Source organism: Pistacia vera, unplaced genomic scaffold (assembly GCF_008641045.1).
Source record: "Pistacia vera cultivar Batoury unplaced genomic scaffold, PisVer_v2 Contig682, whole genome shotgun sequence".
NCBI lineage: Eukaryota > Viridiplantae > Streptophyta > Magnoliopsida > Sapindales > Anacardiaceae > Pistacia > Pistacia vera.
The window spans coordinates 76,098-82,097 of NW_022196537.1; positions in this window are offsets into that span (position 1 = coordinate 76,098).

Genomic DNA, 6,000 nt, shown 5'->3' on the forward strand with positions numbered 1-6,000 from the left:
CAGTTGGGGAAAACTTTTAACATTTAGGGAAAATCGGTTTCCTAAACCAATTCGCAATTAGTCTTAAACCGTTAACCAAACCGGTTTTTAATTTTTTTTTAAACTAGAACCGAACCGGTTACTTCGAAAAACTGGTTTTTTCTTAGGGTGGGGAAGAAGTGATGACCCTTGTCAGCAGACCTGGAGATGAACCAGATTAGCGCAGCCACTCTTCCAACAAGGCTCTAGACATCTTTGATGCATGAAGGTGAAGGTATATTCAAAGCAACTTGAATCTGATCAAGGTTGGCTTCTATACTGTGCTGAGTTACCATTTACCCAAGGTACCTACTAGAGAAGATGTCGAATGAGTATTTTGCCAGGTTGAGCTTCATTTTATACTTCCTCAGGACTGTGAAGGCTTGATTGAGGTGATCAAGGTGTTGCTTGACTATAAGGGACTTTACTAGCATGTCGTCGATGTATACTTCTATTGTTTCCCCTAATTGTTCGGCGAACATCTTGTTGATGAATCGTTGATAGATGGCCCTAACATTCTTGAGGCCGAATGGCATCACTTTGTAGTAGTAGTTGTTGGTTTATGGATTGATTTACGTAGCAGAATAACAAAAATTAGTTGATCCATAAATCTTGAACCCAACAATCCTTACACCGATTTACATCATTCATATATATAATTATATTAAAATATAAATATAATCACATACCAGCATTTGGAAGCTCCTTCAATTGATTTTGATTGCATTCGCTTTCACTTCAAGGAAGGAATGCACAAGCGGTATCCACACGAAGATAGGACGACAATCACCAATAAGTTTATATGCTAGCTAACCAATCGGTTCAAGGAACAAGAATGCAGAATTTCTCTTCTCCAATAACGAGGCTCATGGTTTAGAGAGAGAGAGAGAGAGAGAGAGAGAGAGAGAGAGAAGGCGGCTAGGGTTTTTTTTTTTTTTTTGATTGAATGAATAATTTTTTTTTTTAATTTTAGTTGCACTTAAATAGTGCACTAATTAAAAGCCTAACCTAATATGGAGTAGCCATGAACTTATTCCATAATTAGATTAGCAGTATTCTATTACAAAAAACAAGGTAATTCTAATATTGGCAGTTTAATTTTGAATTTGAATTTATATTATATTCATTAATATGAATATTATTTTAAATATTAATATTAAATAATAATATAACATTTAAATATACATATATTTATTTTTGTATTCACACACACACACAAACAGTTAAATACACAATCTCACTTATTTTAATTTCCATATGAAATTAAATATAGGCAATGACTTCATCAAATCTAATTACATTGTGAGATTACCAAAATACCTTTCATCTTAAAAGATGAAATTACCCTTCTCACTTATCCTTCATCTGTCTTCTATGTGTGTGACCCAAAGGCTCCTCATCATATCGATAGTGAGTAGTATCACAATTGACACTCAATCAATTGTCTCACTAAACACAGACTAAGATTGGCCTCCAGCAAGGCATCATGGCCACCCGATAGATACAGATTCAGTGAAACAACTACTTATCATCGACATGGTTATCATGCAATCAAATCCTTTCATCATTCATTATCTCATCAAGGCTGAGGTACAGAAGTAGAGTCAACCTTTGTTATCCTTAATCTCTTTGTATTTGGTTATTAGACTAATGGCCATAATAGATTGGATTGAGCTACAACTCAATCCCATTGTGGCCACAGATTTAGTGTCGTTTCCATTTATCGGTTTGCTCAGTGAGATAATTATTTCTGTACTTGAGAGTGATGAACCCTTTGTCAATCCACCATAGTCTTGATACAACTTTCAATGCAGCCAACCACTACCATTCTGATATTCCTAAATAGAACTACGTTAGGCTAGTGTAAAACTACACCAATTGGTGCACAAGGTGCTCTGGTGATCTCAAGTCTAAGGATCACATGCACCAGCATCTATTAGAGGATTTATTCCTTAGACACTAAGGTTACCATCTATGTGGAATCCTCTAGTGGGTTTGTCCTGTTAGAGTAGATGCCCTAGCGCCAATCAATTATTGTATAATTGACTCTTTGTAATAATATTTATTAATCAATAAAAGGCATTTCTTTCTATATCGCTTAAATCATTATTATTGCAATATGTATTGATATATGTCCTTAGAATGGTAGAACTATGATGAGGGTATCAAGTGTTTCAAATCTTGATAGTGAGAACCCTATGAGCATATATGGTGGCCATTCTAGAAACGTTCGTAGCCCCAGTATTATTCTGAAGTAAGGGCACAGATAATACGGTAAGGCTATCATAGTGTTGAACGACCCTATCGAAAGGCAGTGACTGATCTCACTTGTCAAGGTTGTTTGGTGACAACCTGGTGTAACACATGGGTGCTTGCTGTAGGCGATTACACCGTAGTAAGTTCACTAGACTGACCCACCAGAGGATTCCATATGGATGGTAACCCTAGTGTCTATGGAACAAATCCTCTAACGAATGGTGGTGTATGTGATCCTTAGACTTGAGATCACCGAAGCGCCTTGTGCACCGATTGATGTAGTTTGACACTAGCCTAATGCAGTTCTTTTTAGAGCTGTCAATATGGTGGTGATTGGCTGCATCAAGGAGTGTATCAAGACTATGGTGGATTGACAGAGGATTCATCACTCCCGGGTTCGAGAGAAGTTATCTCATGGCGCAATTCAGTATATGGCAATGACATTTAAACTGTGGCCATAGTGGGATTGAGTTGTTACTCTATCCAGTTTATAATACGGGTCATTGGTCCAGAAGCTGAATACAAAATATCGAGAGTAACTGAAGGTTGACATTATTTCTATGCCTTCGTCTCGTCAATATAACGTATGATGAAAGGAACGAATTGCATGGTAACCATATCGTTGACAAGTAGCTACTTTGCTGAATCCGAATCTATCGGGTGGCCATGATGCCTTGCTAGGGGCCAATCTTGGTCTGTGTATTAGTGAGACGATTAATTGGTGTTAATCGCGATACTACACACTGCCGATATGATGAGGAGCCTATGGGTCACACACATAGAAGATAATTTAAGATCCAAGAAGAAAGAAATGCGTTTTCGTCTTTTAAGGCGAAATGGTATTTTGGTAATTTCACAGTGCAATTAAATTTGCTGAGGTCGTAGCCTTTATTTAATTTATTAGAAAAAATTAAATAAGTGAAATTACGTTTAAATGTGTGTTCTTACATATTTAAATATATTATCATTATTGTTAAATGTTAATATATATTTAAATATATATATTAATTAATTTTAATTGAGATAATGATGGAAAATAAAAATATCAAATTGGGAGTGTTTGGGTTGGAGCCCAAGCCTATTCTATATGGGAATAGGACAACTTGATTCACTATAAAAGAAAAAGTGTGTTAATTAAATTAGACAGAATTTTTCTTTGAAATTAAAACACAGCAGCCCCTTTGATAAACACTCCCACGGCAGAAACACTTTTGCTTAGAAATCAATTCAATTTGATTTCCTTTCTTCTCAATCTTAAAGCCAAAGAGGATCTAGCAAATTCGTCTTTGGTTCTTTTGTAATTGTCTTCGTGTGGACAACGTGGGTTCGATCCTACACTTGGATCGGTAGCAAAACATTCGTTGATAAATTTGGAGGAGCCTCCAACGTGCGTATGTTTTCTAAACACAGATTTATTTTCTGCAGATTTTACTTTAATATAAATTGTAAAATTATACCCTTAATCTTGGCTCATGTAAACGATCCTATCATTATGTTTTTTTGTTTCCGTTGCGTATATGGGACCGTTTACTAACATGTCCGGTGAATTTGCCTATAGCAAGCACCCATGTGTTGCACTAGGTTGTCAACAAACAACCTTGATAAGTGAGATCAGTTACTGCCTTTTGATAGGGTCGTTCAACACTATGATAACCTTACTGTATTATCTATGTCCTTAGTCAGAATAATACTGGGGCTACAGACATTTCTAGAATGGCCACCATATGTGATCATAAGGCCCCCACTATCAAGATTTGAAACACTCGATACCCTCATCATAGTTCTACCATTCTAAGGACATACATCACAACATATAATAAATATGAATTACACAATGTAGAAAAATGCCTTTTATTGATTATAAACATTCTTACACAGAGTCAATATTACAATAATAGATTGGCTCTAGGGCACCTACTCTAACATAGATGCCTCTCTCTGTGATGAAAGATGTTTTCTCTTGGTCGTTCGAATGCATGAAGATCTAGTTATAGCCTGTGAAGGCATCCATAAACTCATGACTAGTAGTGGCATTGACCAACATGTCTATGTTAGGGATAAATAAAGAGTCCTTAGGGCAGGCTATGTTTAAGTCGGTAAAGTCTATGCATACTCGCCACTTCATATTCTTCTTGTGGACTATCACCATGTGGCGAGCCCATTAGGGTAATGCACCTCCTAGACTAACCCATTACTTAGTAGCTTTTCTACTCATTGATGATTTTGTTTTGCTTAGAGGTAAACTTCCTTCTTTTTTACTTGACTAGGGGATAGTCTGGGTCGACTTGCAAATGGTGTGGATGATTACTTCAAGGCTAATCTCTATCATGTCCGAGTGGGACCATGAGAAGCAGTCATGGTTTTGTTTGAGGAAGTTAATGAGTCGCTCTCTTATCTCAGGTCTTAGCGGGGAGCCAACTTGGGTCTTCTTGTCAAGGTGATCAGGATGGATTTAGACTTCATCCAACTCTTCCATGGCTGATTGTGTAGGGTTTTAATCGAATAAAGCGAAATAATCAACAAAAATTCACTATGCATAATGTGACATATTCTGATATGAATACTATTGTATTCTGCATGAAATGTTATATTAATTTAATATTCTTTTCTCTTTTTATCATTTCTTCGTATATGTTTTGTCTTGACAACTGTCTATTTCCTCTTAAATATATAAGTCAACTTAATTATTATTATTTTTTTATGTGATTTTCCTATGACAGAGGCCCAAATTCTTAAGCCAAATGGAAAAATGTATTAGGCAATAAATATAGATACTCTAAGGGCTCAAAATATGGAAACTTGGCCATTCTTTAATAAGGTGATTCTTCTTGTTCAATATCTGCTTGCAAATTCATTCACTGTTTTTACCAACTATAATTTGAAATACTTGGAGTTACTGCAAATTTGATTGAAGAATATCAGGTATTTCCTCTCCTTTTCTTTTGTTTAGTGACTCCAGTCATCTTCTTCCTCAAATTTTACAGTGATGCAACTCTGAAGATGTACCATCTTCTAAATCTGTTAATTTTTATAGTAACTTAAAACAACAAGAAAATCCCAGGTTGTGTATAGTAAAAAGGTGTGTCTAAAGCCTCATCTTTGTTGAGTTGCGGCTTTCTAAGACCACTTTTTACTATAATTTCAAGAGCATTAAGTATTCAGGAGTATCTTGCTTCTGATAGATGGCTAAATTCATGATAGAGCTTTGTGGTACTTGGGTTGTTGCATGCACTGAGAATACACAATAATTTCAGTGGTTTGGCAAGATTACTTATATTTAGAGAGGAGAGGGAAATCAAATCCAGTAATATAATTTATGATTAATTAGGATGTTAATTAAGAAATTCCAAAAGAAACAGCTATTTGGCTTGATGTGTGTATGAATTTCCTTCATTTGTGTGAAGCTAACTGCCTTAGATGTGATACTTTAGTGCATTTTCAGCTATGAATTTTCAGTCCATAGACTAGCCTTCACACTTTCACAAACTGAACTTAAATTTTTGCTTCTTCTCTAGTGTGAGATCTACTTCTATTTTTCTAGTTTTTTGAACTTATAGTCAGTTTGACTAAGAGTGTTAAAAAGATAATTATGATTATTAATTAGATGGTAAACATTATCATTGAACTATTACTGCTACAAGCTGAAACTTCACGTGGGTACTTAATTTGATATCAGAATACCAAATATTATGTGTCTATATCGTAATTTACACTACAGGAAATATG